This window comes from Panthera leo, chromosome F3 (genome assembly GCF_018350215.1).
Source record: "Panthera leo isolate Ple1 chromosome F3, P.leo_Ple1_pat1.1, whole genome shotgun sequence".
Classification (NCBI taxonomy): Eukaryota; Metazoa; Chordata; class Mammalia; order Carnivora; family Felidae; genus Panthera; species Panthera leo.
The window spans coordinates 58,688,869-58,708,232 of NC_056696.1; the positions used below are offsets into that span (position 1 = coordinate 58,688,869).

General features: G+C 44.6%; 1 long non-coding RNA gene across 1 annotated transcript; it reads left to right on the forward strand.

Annotated features, from left to right (window-relative positions):
- Positions 1-1,232: 1,232 nt before the first annotated feature.
- LOC122212038 lies at positions 1,233-2,118 on the forward strand. The gene is made up of 2 exons (XR_006198957.1): positions 1,233-1,403; positions 1,869-2,118. It is a non-coding gene; the product is annotated as an uncharacterized LOC122212038 (long non-coding RNA).
- The last annotated feature ends 17,246 nt before the right edge of the window (positions 2,119-19,364 follow it).

Sequence of the window (19,364 nt, forward strand, 5' to 3'; positions counted from 1 at the left end):
TGCTACGGATTCTGTATCCCCCTCTCTCTCTGCCCCTCCCCCGCTCACACACACACGCGCGCACACACACACACACACTCTCTCTCTCTCTCTCTCTCTCTCTCAAAAATAAATAAACATTAAAACTTTTTTTAAATTAAATGACTTATTCAAGGTCACAAAAAAGGTTAGTTACAAAGTGAATATTAAAAACTATAATTTCTGGTTGTCATCACTAGATGCGCGTTAATTGCAATGTTTGGAATAACCTTACTATCAAACGACTTGCAGAACTAGTAACTCCGCCAGGTATTAATAGAGTCAGTTGTGGAAATTAGGCCACCTGATTAGTACCTGCTCACTGGAACATCCTGTTCTGAAACGTTGGGCATAAATACACTTCTGATTATTTAGATTCTATTTTGCAGGTTCTCAGGGATCTCTCTCTGGTGCGCCTTTGAAAGGACTTCCGAATAAACTTCTGCTGTGTAGCCAAGAAGCTTCTTACAGTGAATATTTGCTGTCGGATCCATTCCTTTGACAGCTCGAACAGTGCTCACCTTCAGAGCCGGCATCCCACGTCACCAGCACGATCTGGTGCCTGTTGGTGGCTGATTCATTCACGTGCCGCAAGAGGCTCTCAAATTAAACTTCTACGGGCAGGGGCATTTGTCTCTCTTGTTCGGTCCCGGACGCCCAGTACTTAGCCTCAGCCTGGGACACAGGAGGAGCGCTATGCATATTTGATGACTGAAGTAAATAAATAAATTTTCAGAAAGGGAATGTCTAGCCTTGGCTCACTTCTGTCACCATATCTACCTTCACAGACGCTCCCTTGCCTGTGAGGAGTGTGGCTACGAAACTGCAGATGACCCCTTCCCTCCCGCCCGGGCACCTAAGACAACGTGGCTTTGCCTTCTCCTTCTCCGGACCTGAGCAAACAGTCCACCAGCCCAGTGGGTCAGATGCCTGCTTCCGATGCTCCGTGGCTCCTCGAACCACCTTCTAGGTCTTCTCCAAGTGCGTTCTTCCTAAGGCCATCCTCACCTTGGGGGGAACATCCCCATCCATCACCAAGGAGTGTAAGCACCACATTCCCGGGGGCAGGCACCCTGGCCCTGTCGAGCCCACCAGGGGACAGAGCTGCCCTGTGTGGGCGGGTGCAGCTCAGTCTCTTGTGACCCCTGTTAAGTCATAAATGCCCTTTCCCCACGTGAAGGTCATCCAGAGTTACAGGGTGTATCACAGTCACTTGAAGACAGGATGGTGTAACAGTCAAGAGCGTGGCCTTGGGAATCAACCGACCCCAGATCAAGTCTGGTAGTTTCTACTTCCTGTGTAACCTTGGGCAAGTGACTTCATCTCCCTACAACTCAGCTTTCTTATTTGTAAAATCAGGAAAATACCGGAACATATCTCATAAGGTAGAAGTGAAAAAGTAAATGTGAAAAGTTGCTCGGTGCGTGGTACATCTGAGAAATGCTCAATAAATGGTTTCTCTGTCTGAGAGGGGAAAAAAATATATTATTTCCAGAGGATGGAGGCGTGAGCTGGAGAGGTTGAGGGAGGGTCAGACACTCCGTATGAGAAGCAAGCGGGCTGTGGGGCCGGGTTTGAGACTGGATGAGGCGGAGGCAAAGGGAGGAGAGAGTTTGGCCAGGTTTGGAGGGAAGGAAGGCGAGGAATCGGAGAGAGAAGAGGGGCGTCTCGGAGGCATGAGAGAAGAAGGGGGTGCACCAAGCTTCCCAGGAAAGAGAACTTTCTGCATTTCGTCAGCAACTTTCCCTGCCAGCCCTCGTCATCCCCCGGACAAGGGTATGTGCCTGTCCCTTGGACTAAGAGAACGTATAGCCTTCCTCTTGTCTTGTCGCTTTATAATTTGTCACCAGGGCTGGAAACTCTGTGACAGCAGCTACTCTCCAGTCTTGCTCACGGGTGGATCCCGGGGTCTGGCCTCTTCCAGATGGGACGTCTCACTGCAGAGGAAGCAGCCCGGGGTCCCTTGCCACCTTCTGCCAAAGTTGGAGCCTCAAATCCCTGACTCAGAAACGATAACCCCAGAGGCTCCAGGGCTTCCTTCCTTCCCTCGCTGCCCTTGCCGTAAACGCAGCAAATGAAATAAATGCAGTCAAAGCTGAATGTGTATCTTCCTCAACTTCAGTTCATTTGGGATGTTGGCCTCCTGTCCGTGGGTCCGCTCAACGGCGCGCCTGGCTCGGCGAGAGAGAACACTTAGGGCTGACGCCGTCCCCTTCGGGTCCCCAAGTTCCAGTCACTCTTTTGTGTCCCAGGTGGTGTGTGCCTCATCAGGGGACTCCCTGGGCCGACAGAGGGCGGGCCGAGAGACCCGGCTTCTTGCTGCACCCCAACTCGGCCCCCAGGCCATCGGCCGCGATGCCGTGAGCACTGTTCCTGGCATAAATCTGACCTCGAGCAGGAGTTACTGACCCCACTGCACGCCGGCCCCCCATCACCCACGCTGCCCAGAACACGGGTCCTTTCCCGGCGGAGGCTGCCTTCGTACAACTCGGCTTGGGCTCTGGCCCCTTACCCCTCAGTGCTCGCCCCTTCAACTCCCAGTTCCCCCCTAGCGCTACACCCTGCTTTGCTCCTAACAATTACGATACCAAGGGTCGTAAGAGCTAACCGTTTCCGAGCATTGCCAGTATGCCGGCCGTGGTGTTACACAAATGCTGTGCTCACGTAGCTTCATCCAGTCTTCACAAAAATAGACACTGGAACCGTGTCTGCCCATTTCACAGATCAGGACACTGAGTCTAAGAGAGGTTAAATAACTTCCCCAACGTCTGGGAATGGGAACTGGTCTCCCTGCTTCCTTTATAATTTCCTCTGCCCATCTATTCCCCTCACTGACATTTTCTTTAAAAGAGGAGTCTCAGGGGCGCCTGGGTGACTCAGTCCGTGAAGCGTCCGACTTCAGTTCAGGTCACGATCTCGTGGTCCGTGAGTTCGAGCCCCACGTCGGGCTCTGTGCTGACAGCTCAGTGCCTGGAGCCTACTTCGGAGTCTGTGTCTCCCTTGCTCTCTTCCCCTTCCCACTCGCTCTCTCTCTCTCTCTCTCTGTCTTGTTTCAATGTTTTAATAAACATTTAAAAAATTTTAAAAATAAATAAAAGAATAAAGTCTCAACCAGTCACTCCCTTGTTAAAACGGCTTCAGCGCTATCTCTGCCTTTTGAATAAAACTCACTCTTTCTTGGTCTACAGGAAGGTGCTGTAGCGTCCGACCCATCTCATTGCACGGCCTCAATCTTAGCCCTTTCTCTTCTGTCTTTAAATTCTGGCCCCATCAACTCCCGGAGGAGCTTGTCCTCTTTCCGGCCGTAATATATTTCAGTCTGCCATTTCCCCTCCTGAAGGCTCTTCCCGAGCTCTTTGCCTTCCTGACTCCTTTCCTTCCGTCACGTCTGAGCTTAAATGTCACCTCCCTAGAAGTTTTTCTAAACCGGGTACTCGTCTTATTCTGCCTCCGATCACCCTGTTGATTTTCTTCATGGCAAAAAAGGCTTTGAAATTACTTGTTTACTCGTTGATAAGCTGTACCGTTTCTTTGTACTGGCATGGGCTTATGATGAGGGCAGGAGGGCAGGGACTCTGTCTCATTTATCACAGAACACACAGCTCTTTACATATTAGGTGCTCGGTAAATATTTGTCGAATGCATGATCTGTCTGACTCAGAGGGAGATTTGCCATGAAGCCAATAAATTTAATCGTTGGGGTCCCTCATTTCCTAAGGGTCATAGGATCATGTCCACATGGTCACATATTTTTGAAAAATTTGTAAAAGTAGATATTGGAGCTACAATAATTTACAACCACAGAGGTGTTTTATGTGGTTCTAAATACTTCCATGTATAGTTAAGACACTACTAGCAAGATTGGTTTCCAAGAATACTTCTACTGCTCGCTCTGCGGGCTCACTTGGTGCTGTGACACAAATACGCGGGGCTGTGGCATCAGAAATATGTCGGTGTGGGGAAGAGGCAGGGCTTGCAATGCATGGCACCAGCTGGCAGTCTGCGGAAAGTTCTTTCAAATCCTACAGCTCATTGATGGAACCTCGGTAGAGTTTTCCCAGTTTTGGTAAATCCTAAAAATTGTATTTGAAATTGCTAAGAATGAGTAACAAATCTGAAAGAAACCTCTCTGAACCATTATTAGGCAAAACAAAGTCCGTTACCACGGACTCATCATCCTGTTCATTTTACAGCACGGAGTGAGCTCTAACGCACACAAAATTTTAAAAATCATTTAGGTGGTCAGGGGATCTAAGGATGTAACGCAGAATGCAACAAAATAATCTAACTGTATGAAGTATGAAATGACCGTCCTGAAGGGGCTGGGGGAAAAGGTGCTGACCTCAGTAACTTTGGAAATTGGTGGAGTCTATAAGACTCAAGGCCAAAGAAGCTGTACGTAAGCACTATACTCTAGTCGATAAAGTTGTGTCTCACAGGGGTAAGGGTTAGCAATTCTTACATACTGTACATGTATACCTGGAATTGGATAGGTAAGCAAAGGATAGTGGATGGTGGGCACCTGCTTTCTCACTGGTGAGGTGGAAGGTTACAGAGAACCATGGAGAAGAAGCTGGAATGATGATCCAAGAGACTCTATAGAACAGCTACATCTTAGTAGCATCTTAGTAACTTAGCATCTTAGTAACTGGGGAAGGAAATACACATGCTGATCCTGGTGTATCCTATAGGGTTAGAAAGCAAAGAGGTATTTAACACTAATACTCATACAAACATGGACAGGAGTATTTCAAAGAGGCACAGAAGCCAACTGAAACAGCACCTAATGGTTCAGGTGGAAACGATTTGAGCAACAAAATCAAGAAAACAGTATTGGGTTATCATCCAAAGTATGAAATAAATGTCCATGTATCTATAATGATATAAATAAATTATTGAGTAAATAAATCAGTGGAGGAAAAGAGAGAAATCTTTCATGCCGAGGATCTCAAAGTGATTTATGGAGACGCTCTGCCCCCAAGGTGGACCATAACTCCCTGCTTCCTAAGTGTGGGCCATGAATAATGGTTTTCTTTCAAAGAAGACAAAATGAGGAGAGGGAGGAAGGGGAAGAGCCATCTGTACCTCTGAGGAGATGTGAGGACAGTAACGCTTGACCTCTGTGGTTTTCCTCCCCCAAACCTACAACCTCAGCCTAATCATGAGACAAACATTAGATAGAACTCAGTTAAAGGACATTCTACAAAATGCCTGACCAGCCCCCCTCAAAAACGGCCCTCAAAAACAAGACAAGTCTGAGAAACTGTCACAGCCAAGAGGAGCCTAAAGAGACAGGACAACCGAGTGCAACGTGGGGTCTTGGATGGGATCCTGGAACAGAAAAAGAACATTCAGCGATCTAAGGAAATCTGAGTAACGTATTGACTTTACTTAACCACAATGTATTAATATCCGTAAATTAATTGTAGCAAATGTACCATATTAAAGTAAGAGGCTAGTAAGAGGGGAAACTGGGTACGATGTGTATGGGGAACTACCTACACAGTTTTTCTGCAAATCTAAATCTGTTCTAAAAAATTTCGATCAGACATGTTAGAGGAAAGACCGAACTATCTTTTCACTCTATAGAAAAATAATATTACAAAGTCATTGTAATATGAAAAGGTGATCAAAGAATGTGTAGTCAAAACACATAAAAAGAAAGCATTTTAGAGATGTATCAGGCCATTTGTTTTAGAGATCATAGAGTTGAGAGCCAAGTATAGTTGTGAAATTGAATTATTTTTCTTTATTTCGTCAAACACCAACTTTTCCAATTACATAATGCATTGTGGTTTCTCATTCTAAATGAAGTCACTTGTGTATTTAACATCGTGCGTGTAATTTTGTACTGTTTTTCTTAAATTGAAGACCCAAACTGTATAAGCTTCAAGCCCCACAAACCTGAGGTGCCCATGTGACTCTAGAACTGTTGCCCTTGACCCTTATTCCGGGCCAGTGGGTCTGCTTGCAGCCTTAGCCCAGGTGTTTGGGGATTGCCCAAACCCCTCACTTCCCAACTGTCTCCCTGCCTTCTAGAACCTCCCATCTCCACCTGCTGACATCTCTACCTTACTATTTTTTGACAGTTGTTTACCCCTATTTATATAGTATTTCTCATACCACATGGGCATTCTTCTTTTATACCTGACTGTATCATTCTTTAAAAAAAATCGTCTGAAATATACAACTCAATGAATTTAGGGATATGTATACATTCATGAAACATCACCACCATCCCGTGTGGCTTCCATAGGCTCCTCTCCATTCACACCCACCCTGATCCCTATCCCCCCACCCCCATTATCACGGTTCCCTTGTAGGCAACATGTCATGCTTTGTCCTACCCTCAGAATGCCATCTGTCTTGCACCCATTCCTGGTCACCAGGACCCTACTGTATTGTCAACAGTCAAGGCTCTCTCCCTGGTGACTTCCCTTTCAGTTTCTCTGGAAATAACATCATAAATGTCTTTTCTTTGAACTTCTTGAAAATTGATTTCCAAAAACCTAGGGTCGGTACATGATATTTTCTCAGAATTTCCTTTACAGGTCATTACAAAGGTAAGATGACAGGATTACTTTCTACACAATTTCCGTCATTTCATCCAATGTCATCTTCTTCCTTTCTGAACAGAATTACATTCTCCAAAGTAGTTTTAAATGTCATTTTTTCATCCTCCTAAAAATTTGAAGAAACAAAAATAAATAGACATACCTTCTCATAGCATATGATGTCAGCCACTTTCTGACCACTTGGTTGATGTCCCCACCACAGCTTTCTGGAACTTTCTATGATGAGATGCTGGTAGCCATGTTCCTGTTCCTCACCGGGAGAAGCAGCAGATCGTAGATTTTCATGATAATATCACCTCTTATTTCTAATTTGTACCCATATCCCTTCTTCCACACTTTAACACTCACATTTGGAGATTTGCATGTGCTTTACTGTCTTTTTTTTGTTATTATTATTATTCCATAGTAATAGCTCTTGACACTGTTCCATTTCATTCGGTAGAAATGTGTATGTATGTGTGTGCACGTGTGTGTGTGTGCACATGCGTGTGCAAACGCACAGTGTTTTCAAAATCATCCCCAAAAGAAAAGTCTATTTCCTTTTCTTTTTTTAAAAAAGTTTATGTATTTATTTTGAGAGAGAGAAAGGGAGCAAGTGGGGAGAGAGAGAGAATCCCACGCAGGCTCCGCACTGTCAGTGCAGAACCTGATGTGGGGCTCGAACTCACAAACCATGAGATCATGACCTGAGCTGAAGTCGGACACTTAACTGACTGAGCCACCCAGGCGCCCCTCTATGTCTTTTTTCTGCACGGCTCATGAGGATAAAAATAAAGAAAATTGTACTGGGAGGAGAGTGGAAGAACGTTCTAAGGTAAGCTAGGGTGTTGGTCCAGTTTGGGCTGTTGCTGTTCAGGTGGAAGCATTTGTGGCAGGCCTTGAACTTGGAGGAATGTGAACAAGTGAAACAGATGTTTTCGCTTGGAAAAACCTTCTGTTAAAGTTTTGCCTGGTTTCGTTTTCTGTGTTTTGGCAAAATCATTGCCTCCTCCGTGATTCTTGACATGTCACTGAGCAGCAAGAACAAAAACTCTACTGGTTAATCCATCCTGGCTGTAGGGAAATTCTTGCCTATTCCTGAAAACAGTCAAACCAGTAGTTTCGCTCAAGTGTTTATTCAGAGCGGACGGGCGGGACTCAAGCACAGTGGCCGGAATGGAGTCTATGGTCCGTGCCCTGTGGTCACCATGCATCGTGACCTCATCACGCACGGGCCTCCCTGCCTCTGCTCACTGAAGCCACGCTGGGCTTCTCTCAGTGCGTCAGATGAGCCTTCACTCATTATGTCCTGCAACCCTCTCCTCCCCAACTGTGTTGAGTCCCCTTTGCCCTGCTTGGAGTCCTAATCTTTTCTTCACCTCACTCACCTCAAAGCGATTATTTGATTAGTGTTTCTTTCCCCGGCAAGATGTTGAGCCTCACGAAAGCAGGGGCAAGTGGATGCTTTTTACCACCATTCTTTTCTCTTGCAGAGATCTTGGCATGTACTAAAACTTCAATAGTACTTGCTGATGAAAGGGATTATTACTACGATTAATCATCGACTATAGGCTGGCTTCCATGGAATTCTATGTTTACTTTGGGCCAGTGCATCTGCATCATCATCATATCATCATCATCGTTGCCATTTCAATGCTCTTTATTGAGCATTTACTTGACACTCTGAGAAGGGCTTGTCATAAATTAACTCAATTAATCCTCGTCAACTGCATAACCACACAACGTGTACGGTAGAGTCTCTTGCTGTACCCATGTTACAGATGAGGAAAAATGAGTTACAGAAGCCTACTAACTTGCCCAAGTTCACAGTCAGTAAGTGGTTAACCATTAAGCGATCAAGCATGTAGTCTGGCAAATTACTGAGACTTATTTTATGGTCCAGCATATGGTCTATTTTTTAAAAAAAAATTTTTTCATGTTTATTTACTTTTGAGACAGAGAGAGACAGAGCATGAACAGGGGAGGGGCAGAGAGAGAAAGACACAGAATCTGAAGAAGGCTCCGGGCTCTGAGCTGTCAGCACAGAGCCCGACACGGGGCTCGAACTCACAGCAGCATATGGTCCATTTTGACACGTGTTCAACTGGCACTTGAAAAGTGTGCTTACTCTGAAGATGTTGGGTGTCGTGTTCTATAGCTGTCATTTAGGTCAAGTTCGTTGAAAATAAACCTCTTTACACACATGCACACGTACACACATACGTTCCGTTTCTTTGAAGATTCCTGACTGATGCAGGGTGTGTTAAAATCTCTAATGTAATGAATTTACCTATTTCTTCCTTTAATTCTATCCATTTTAGCTTCCTATACCTTTAACAGCTCTGTTGTTAGTTACTTTTATATTTAGATTGTTATCTCTTCCTGATGAATTTCCCTTTTTTTATTGTGCAATCTTTAACATTAATACTTTGTCTGAAATCTACTTTGGTTATTAATATAGACACACAAATTTTTATGAATCCTCTTTGTACTGTATACTTCGTTGCATTTAAACAGCATATAATTGGATATTACTTTTTCTATTCAGTCTGGAAATAACTCTTTCAATTGGACTGTTCAGTCCATTTACATTGAATGAAATTATTGATATGATTGAGTTTACCATCTTGCTCTTTGACTTCTATTTTTTCCTTCTTTTTTTTTTTTGTTTCTCTACTTCCCTATTTTTTAATTTGTTTTCAGTTGAGTAATTTTGATACTCTATTTCCTTTCCAGTGTTAACTTCTTAGTCTACGTGTCACCTTTTGTTTATTTGAACAAAGTATCCTCATTTTTATATTCTCTTTTAGATACAGTGCAAGTGGGGGAGAGGCAAAGAGGGAGGGAGAGAGAGAATCCCAAGCAGGCTCCTCACTGCCAGCACAGAGCCCGACGTGGGGCTCAGATTCACAAACTGTGAGATCGTGATCTGAGCTGAAACCAAGAGGTGGACGCTTACCTAACTGAGCCACCTAGGCGCCCCTCCTTGTGGCACTTTAAAGGCATTATTCTGGTGCCTTCTGGCCTCCGTTGTTTCTAAAGAGTAGTATAAATTTCTTGTTTTCTCTTGTATATAGCACATCTTTTTAAAAATCTAAGAGTTTAATTTTTAGAGTAGCTGAGAAATGAACAGATAGTACGTAGAGTTCCTGTATATCCCTTCCCTTCCCTGCTCACCCCTACCTCATTATTGATATCTTGCATTGACCTGACACACTTATTACAGTTGGTGAATCTATACCAATACATTATTATTAACTAAATCCATAGTCCACATTAGGGTCCACTCTTCCTGTTTATATTCTACGTCTTTTGACAAATGCACAATGTCATGTATCCTCTGTTACAGTATTATATAGAATAGCTTCACTGCCTTAAAAATCCCTTGTTCAACCCACCCATCCTTTTTCACCTCCCCTCAAACCCTTGGCAATCGCTGATCTTTTTTTACTGTCCCCATAATTATACCTTTCCCTGCACAATCATAGTATTCAGCCTTTCTAGGCTGATTTCTGTAAGCAGTATGAATTTAAGTTTCCTCCTTATCTTTGTTGGGCTTGATAGCTCTCTTCTTTCCTCTCCTCTGCTCTCCTCTCCTCTGCTTTCCTCTCCTCTCTTTCCTCCCCTCCTCCCCTCTCCCCTCCCCTCCCTTTCCCTTCCCTTCCCTTCCCTTCCCTTCCCCTTCCTTTCCTTTTCCTCTTTGCTTTAAAGATTTTCTCTTTAGTTTTAGCTTACAACAATGTAACTATGATGTGCCTGTATGTGGTTTCCTTTGTGTTAATTATGCTTAAGGTTTCTCAAGCTTCTCACATTTATAGGTGATATTTTTCTCCAAATTTGCACATTTTGCAGCCACTCTTTCTTAAAATGTTTTTTTCTGCTTCTTTATCCCTCCTTTCTCATTCTGAAACTGCCATTACATGCCTTTTATAGTATTTCATATTGTATTACAGGTTCTAGGCTCTGTTCCTTTTTCTTTCACCATTTCCCTCCTTTTGTTATGCTAATTGAACATTTTATACCTATACTTCAAGTCAGTCCCTTTTTTCTGTTATCTTTAATTTCATGTTAAGATCTTCAGGTAATTTTTCATTTCAATTATTTTATTTTTCACTTCTAAATGAATCTAATTTTTTTCTATGTTATAGTTTTTTTTCCTCTGCTAGTATTTTCTATCTGTTTACTCATTAAGAGCATATTTTCCTTTAATTCTTGGTTACGTTATAAGTAAATGTTTTAAAATATCTGACTGCCAAAGCCAACATTGGGCAATCCTGATGTCAGTTTCAGTTTCTACTGATCATAGATCACAGTTTCCTATTTCCTTTCATGTTTAGTATTTTATATCATATGCCATACACTGTTAATTACCTATTGTAGAGATTCTGGATTCTGTCATTCTCTGAAGGTTGAGCTTTTCTTCCTGGCAGACATTGAATCACCAGCTAATAACTTTGAACTTGTTTAAGCTTTATTTTAGGCTTTGTTAGGGAAGGTCTATGGAGAGATCAAGTTGTTTCCCAAGCTTTTTTAGCTTGGTGCATTTCAAACTACTGACTCAGCTCCCCATGCAGATCTTGCCAAGGCTTCGTTTTGAGATTTGTATTTGAGATTTGATGAAATAGAATAGGTCTCACTCAGGGCACCGGGGTGGCTCAGTCGGTGAAGCGTCTGACTTCAGTGCAGGTCATGATCTTACGGCTCGTGAGTTCGAGCCCCATGTCAGGCTCTGTGCTGACAGCTCAGAGGCTGGAGCCTGCTTTGGATTCTGTGTCTCCCTCTCTCTCTGTCCCTGCCCCGTTCATACTGTCTGTCACTCAAAACAAATGAATGAATATTTTTAAAAATTTAAAAAATTTTAGGTTGTGCCCTTTAGCTCCAATATTTGTTTTTCCTAGTATCTCAGCTGGGGATGTAGGGGAGTCAGCAAGGCACCTTGTACTCCAATACCTTCCAGCACTGCTAGACCTCAAGTATGTTTGTTCTGCTTACAGCCCTCCATCAGCTGCTATCTGGTAAGTCTCCTTTTGTCTCTTTCTGTGCAGGCTCAACCCATTCCTCACTCATGGGAAACCCCCAAATAGAGTTGCGACCTTCTCTTCATAGCCCCCTCCTCTCCTGGGTCTTGTCCCACAGATGCTAGTCCTTTTAACAGTTTCAGAGGCTGATCGTTAGCTGACAGACTCCTCCGTGGTCTGTTTTTACTCCAGGTCTCTGTGCTGCACTGGAGACGTTTTCCGCAAGAAGAGAGCTGGGGCAAATGTGACCTTGTGAGTTTCCCTCTTCTCGGGGATCATAGTCTGGGGCTGTCTGCTGCTCAATGGCTGAAAAAATGTCTCACATATTTTGTTCTGTTGAATGTTTATTTATGGGAGGAGAACTAGTCTGGTAATGGTTAATTTAACGTGGCCAGAGTTAGATGTCTTGATTAAAGGAAATCCTTGAATTTATGGGGCACATGGGTCGTTCAGCCAGTCAAATGACCGCCTCTTGATTTCGGCTCTGGTAGTGATCTCACAGTTCACGAGATGGAGCCCCGCGTCGGGATCTGTGCTGTCGGCAGGGAGCCTGCTTGGGATTCTCTCTCTGCCCCTCACTCTGCCCCTCCCCCACCTGTACGCGCTTTCTCTCTTTCTCTCAATAAGTAAATAAACATTCAAAAAGAAATTAAATCCTTGAGTTTAAATCCTTGTCCATCTGAATCCAGAAGTAGTCATCTCAACCCTGTGCGATTTTGCCTCTTAGTATAAGGCAAAAGAAGTTGAAACCTATAAATAGTGGGGTAGGACAAAGTGCATCATTAAAATCTAGATCAGGGATGCGGACCAAGGAATTTCAATTTTCAGATAAGAAGGGGATAGGGAGAAGACTTTGTGTGAAGAACAGTAATGCTAACATCACCTTGGGGGCTTTCAATATCTTTAAAGTACTTTCGTACCCATCATTTTAATCTCGCAACAGACCTTGTTATACCCTGATACATCGGATGCTGTCACTCCACTGTGATAAATAAAGAACTCAGAGACCAAGAATAGCAAAATGGCTTGACTAAGATCAAGTTAGTAAGGCAGTAGAGCCAGGACCTAGGTCTCCCCAACTCCAAATCTTTATTATTGTGTCAAGAAAGAAGACCTGCCTCATAGCTATGCAATGAAAACTTTGCAACAGCTTGTCCTATCTATTTCATATGTGCTTAGCCAGAGACACCAAAGAGAATGTGGCTTTACACCGTGGTCTCTTTCAGAGACAGCTCCACAGTGGACACACAACAGAAGATGAGAAAGACATCTTTCTAAACCTTTAAAACAGCCCATTATTCATTTCCTGTGCTCCCTTCACTAGGAAAAATACTGCTCTATGTAAAGGAACCAGGAAATAAATAACAGCAGGTCACTTTGCAAGTATCAACATTGCAGAAGTAATTATTAATCTCCCATTATTCTGAATGTGGATTTATAGCCTATATATATCAAATGAGACCTAGAAAGAATTTGCTTCGCACATATATATGCATGCATCTTGTATAATGCACACTTGTCCAACCTTCCGGAGGTGAGAATTTATATACAGAGTTTGGGAATTAATTGTGATGGAGTTGGCAAACACACACACACACACACACATACACACACACACTCTCAACAGCAGCCCTGCTGGAAATGTTCGTTAGCCTTTATCAGCAAAAGTTCTGCCCCCTCAGCTATTCCTTTTTTTTTTTTTAATGTTTCATTTATTTTAGAGAGAGCGCAAGTGGGGGAGGGGCAGAGACGGGGACAGAGGATCTGAAGTGGGCTCTGTGCTGACAGCAGCAAGCCCCACGCAGGGCTTGAACTCATGAACCACCGTGAGATCGTGACCTGAGCCAAAGCCGGACCCTCAACCAACTCAGCCACCCAGGTGCCCCTCAGGTATTCTTTTATTAATCAGATTTAAAAGCAATATTTTTCTTATGATGAATTTGTCCCATGTCTGGCTTATTGTTTATACACCGTAACAGGAATTAGAAAATGGACATTGATTAGCTTGAAAAGCTCAAAAGCTGGGCCTAACAACACCCCCTGCTGTTTTTAGCAAGCAGGGTTTGGGGTAGCGTCTGCAGTAGGTTCGGACCCCCGTGCCCAATGGGGATGAGGCAAGAAGGATGACAATTAACCAAGAGGAGTCACCGTGGTGTTTTTATGCTTCCGGCTTCCCCGCTAGTGGGAAATAAGGACTGACGATTAAAATGCAGGGAAGAAAAATCTGAACTGCCGACTCTTCTCCAAATGGTAGATAGAGACGGTGATCAAACGTGAATCATGCCTGCTGTAGGGTGGGAATGTGTATGACAGAGAGAGAATTTCAAAATGTTGTCAATGAAGGGCGCCTGGGTGGCTGAGTCGGCTAAGCATCCGACTTCAGCTCAGGTCATGAGCTCACGGCTCGTGAGTTCGAGCCCCGCGTCGGGCTCTGTGCTGACCGCTCCGAGCCTGGAGCCTGCTTCGGAATCTGTGTCTCCCTCTCTCTCTGCCCCTCCCCTGCTCACCCTCTGTCTTGCTCTCTCTCAAAAATAAAAGAAAACACTAAAAAATTTAAAAACAAACAAGCAAACCAACAAAACAGAATGTCATCAATGACTTGCTTTTTGAGCCGCAGAAATGGAATCCCAGAGAATTCACCCAGGACCTGGACTTCAGTCTCCTTCTGACCGTGATCACGATGCAACGTCTTCGGGAAGACCCCACCCTAGGTGGTCAAACAGTGCCCTGAGCTAGCCCTGAAGCTGGATGACAGATGAGGACGGGCAGATCTGAGGGGAGGCCGGGGAGTACGTGTAAGAAAAACAGTCATTAGCTCTTACAGCCCGGAGTGCTGTGCCACTCACAAAGCCCTTCTCTGTACTCCAGGTCATTTCCTCCCAGCCCCACTCTTCTGTGAAGAACTTAGAATAATCATCTTGATATCAGAGACGAAGAAGATAAGACCCAGCAGGTGTAAAAAGCCTGACTGTCGGACATCCAGACCTTGGCAGAAAGGGAATTTGAACTTGAATTTTTGGTATCACGTTGATGCTCTTCTGAAGTTCAGAGCTCAGTCGGCTTTGTTCATCAAAAGCCTACGGACCGGCCCTGGAGCCAAAGATCCGGGCTCGCTGGAGAGCAGTGAAGGAATGGGGCTTTTAAGAACCTCTGCTTGAGCTCAGTGCCAAGGCTACCATTTCCATTGTCTTCCTGTAGCAAATCCTGTGGAAATGGAAGTTTTACTTCAGTTAAGGAGAGTGTCCAGGATTCTTGAGTGATTCCAGCAACATCAGCAAAATGTGGAGAGAAAATTGTCTGGAAACCAATCAAACAGCAAGAGCAGGTGGAAAGTGTTCTCTCTGCCCCAAATGCCACGCTCCTTCCCTTTCTTTTCTTGCTTTTCTTGAGCTTCTCAGTCTCCCCTTAGGATGCAGGCCCCTTTCAGGGCGCTGTGTTCTCTTCATTTGTATACACCTCCTTCCTGAGGGACAGGCATCATGTGTTGTAAGTTGCAGCCACATAACAGAGGCTTATTAAATGAAAATTACCTTCTGTGCATAAATCTACCACCATCTGCGGGAGAATTCACAATCCTTTGGCTTTTTACTTCCTTCTGAAGAGGGCTTCTGAACTTCCCTTGGGGCTTTTTTTTTTTTTTTTAACGTTTACTCATTTTTGAGAGACAGACAAAAAGTGTGAGTGTAGGAGGGGCATAGAGAGAGGGAGACACAGAATCCAAAGCAGGCTCCAGGCTCCCAGCTGTCAGCACAGAGCCCCCAACACAGGGCTCGAACTCACTGGCTGCAAGATCATGACCTAAGGCGAAGTTGGACGCTTAGCTGACTTGAGCCACCCAGGCGCTCCCCCCTTGGTGTTTTGATGATAGAAAATCATCTTGTATTTTAAAAATATATAGTTCTGATGAAAGAGACACAGTCTTAGGACAACTCCAAGTTTTCCCTACAATGCAAAAACGGATGGCCAATTCAGTTAGTTCAAAGAAACGATATTCAAACGAGCAGTTCAGTGCTTTCCACAAAGATTAATGCGCGCCGAAGGAGTTAGAGGAATTTCTCACATTGGACAGTAACAATTGTTCATAAGCTTCCATTATTAGCACCTAACAATTGGAGGGAGAGTAGGGAAAATACATTTGAGGGCATATGTCTTAAAAAATCCTGGTATTTGACTCCAATGCACAGGCTAACATTTTGGAGTCAAAAGCTGCTTCTTCATGTAGAAAAGGCATCATTTGGAAAGTGACCATTGCGACTAACTGCTTATGTGGTCTACACCCTTGCTTCCCAAAGTGTGGTCAACAGGAATAGCATTGACCCTCCCTCGGGAGCTTGTGGGAAATGCAGATTCTCAGGCTGGGTCCTGGACCTCTTTGATCAGAACCTGCATTTTAGCAAGATCGTCAGGTGACTCAAATGCACATTCATGTTTGAGAAGCACAGAACTTGACTTCCAGCTATTTGTATTTGGGAATATGGGGGTGCCTGATATCTGCCCACAACTTGGAGCAGGCAGAGCTAGAGGAATTTTTCACCCTTAGACAACATCCGCGTAGCCAGTGTGAGTTCGTGTCCAGCTTTGGAGCCCTGGGGGAAGCCATGGTCAGAGAAGTTTAGGACAGTCCGTGCCCAGAGCCAGGTTATTTTTGTTTTGTTTTTATAGTAACAACTTACTGAGATACAGTTTATATACCATACGGTTCACCCTTTTAAAGTGTACAAGCCAATAGGTTTTATATATTCAGAGCGATGTGCAAACACCACCCCACTTAATTTTAAGACATTATCATCATGTCTGAGAAAATTCTGAGACACCTGAGACACCATGTCTGAGACACCTGAGACACCATGTCTGAGATACCCGAGACACCATGTCTGAGACACCTGAGACACCATGTCTGAGAAAATTAGCAGACACCTCTCGATGCCCCTATCGCAGCCCCCCCTCCCCCCGAGGCAAACACTAATCTGCTTCCATCTCTATGAATTTGCCCATTCTGACCTTCCATATCGAGGTCGTCCTATAATAAATGGCTTTTTTTGACTGGTTTCTTTCATTTAGCACAATGTTTTCAGGGTTTATCCCTTTTTAACATGTATCTGTACTTCATTCCTCTTAATGGCCAAATCATGATGTGTCCCATTTTGTTTATCCATGTTGATGGACGTTTGGGTTGTTTCCTGTTTCCAGTTATTTTGAATAAAGATATTATGAACATTCGTTTGCAGGGATTTCAGCCCCCTCCCTGCGGACCTATATTTCCACCACAGCCGTTTTTGATCCTCAAACACCGTGGCTGATGCGGCTTTCAGTAAGAGAAAGGGAGATAGGCCAGACTCCTGGAAAGGACATGGACCCACCGGAGAAGAAGAAACCCAGCTCTGCCATCCACTGCTGTGCAACCTTTAGCAAATCACCAAACGTCTCACAACCACCTTTGCAAAAATGTCCGCCACATCTATCTCAGACAAGTTTTTGTTTGTTTCTTTGTTTGTTCGGTGTGTGTGTGAATGCCCAATAAGATCCTGAACATGAAACCATCTTTTTTTTTTTTAATTTTTAAAAAAATTTTTTTAAACGTTTATTTATTTTTGAGACAGAGAGAAACAGAGCATGAACGGGGGAGGGGCAGAGAGAGAGGGAGACACAGAATCGGAAGCAGGCTCCAGGCTCTGAGCCATCAGCCCAGAGCCCGACGCGGGGCTCGAACTCACGGACCGCGAGATCATGACCTGAGTTGAAGTCGGACGCTTAACCGACTGAGCCACCCAGGCGCCCCTGAAACCATCTTTAAATGCAAAATACTACTCAAACATAAAGCAGTTTCAAGAGTCTGATCGCCCTTGTCATGTTATTATCCACTCAGTGGCAATCCTTGACATTGCCAGCGGCCTAGTGAGCTAACGACCTCTTCACTCGGGGCATGGGGAGGAGAACTGTAGGGTAAGCCTCCCTCTCTGGTGCCCAAAAGAGATCCCCCGCGAAGGAGAGATATGAGCTCATTGTGACTTTCTGAAGTTGTGTTTATTTAGGTTTTTTCCTGTCAACTCATAGCTTCTTTGGGGGAAAAGAAACGTCTTACCCACAGTGGCTTACGCTAGAGAAATAAAAAAATAATTAAAATAAGAAGAAGTGTTCATCAGTTTTCAGCATTGGTGATGTGCTCAGTAGTGAACTGCATGCTTATAGAGGCTGGTGGGATGTGGGCCAGAAGTACAAAAACCATGAAATAGTATGCTTCCTTTGGGGGAAACCGATGGGCCTCGCCAGCTATCATATTGACTCTCAGAAACATAACGTAGTTCTGGTAAGGAATGTATTCTAAAATTGGCCATCAGAAGCCCACTTGGAAAGAGTGGTCCAGGGAAACTACAGTTCTCTGAAGAAGAAGGGGAAACAACAGAGAAAAAGAAGGAAAAAAAATGAGGAGAGGAGACACGTGAACCATTGTGGCTGCTTCCATCCATCACTTTCTTGATGGAGCCCATTATAGGCCAGGGCCATTTTGAGATAAATATGAGGCCTGTGGTTTCCCCCAAAGCCCAATTTGGTCTCCAGAGGCAGGGAGGGATGCAGTGGCCACAAAGTCTGAGACTCTAACTTCATAGAAGAGCAGAGAGAATGTTGGGTGTGTGGGCAGGCGGGGATTTACCTGTTTCCTGTTCCAGTTCCTTTTGCTAAAGCAAAGTGCTGTGGTTTTACTGGTTATACTGAATACAATTCCTGGCCATCGCAGGCTATATGTGTGGTAACGGCACCATCTGGGTTGGTGAAATAGATACTCTCAGGTACAGCAGACTAAACACAGCAGGATGTTCATAAAACTCTTAATCCGGGCCCTTTGGGCCACCAAGAAGAGACACAGAGGTTATATAAGCAAATTTTTAAGTCAGCCTGAAACCAGACATACTCACATTTTCATAATTTAAAAAATTCACACACACCGCAGAGGCCAACTCTCAGACCACTCTCTGCGAAATATGAGACCACCCCGAGGTGCTGGTGCCTTAAGCAAACATTGTCCCTTGTAGCTGCATGGCCACCACCTCCAGGAGACTCCCTCCTCTCTGCTCTCTGGCCATCAGAGCAACATGACTAGGCAACATTTTCTTTCCAGAACTTTCAATTGCTACATTGTTGTATTGATCTCTACCCGGAGGAAACCAGCCTTTCACTTGAGGCCTGCAGATCTCCTTCCCCAAGTCATAACACGGTAGGAGAACGTGTGAAGTGAGTTGTTGTAGAGGCTCGTGTTCAAAACCCAGCTCCCGCAGCGGGTGAGTGGTGGGGTCTCGAGCAAACGACTTTGCCTCCTTGAGATTCTGTCCCCTCATCTGTACACACGGTGCTAAGAGAGTCTGCCCACAGACGTGGTCTGAGGGGAGCACCTGTTTTCTTGTCTGGCATATAGTAGGCATTCTAAGAAGGCTCGCTCTTTCCTCCACGAGGTGATTTCCCCTGCAACCAAGCCAGAAGGAAGCCATGAAGCCCAAGAGCCTTGCATGAAGAGAAAATACCAGAAGGTTATTGCTCTCCAGCCCTCACTGCAAGGGTGCAGGAGCGAGCCCAACTTGACAGCATTTACCTCCCCTGTCTACTCCCAAACTTCGCACCCGGCGGAAAAGTCGGGTGCTACTTTGCAGGGGCCCCAGAAATGCATGCACTGCTACTAACGTTCCTGCCTACACCGAGCTCTAACCCAGAGGGCCTCGCTGGGGTGGTGACCTGGTTTGCTGAGCAGCTCGGGCTGAAAAGGACTTTGGCTAATAAGACA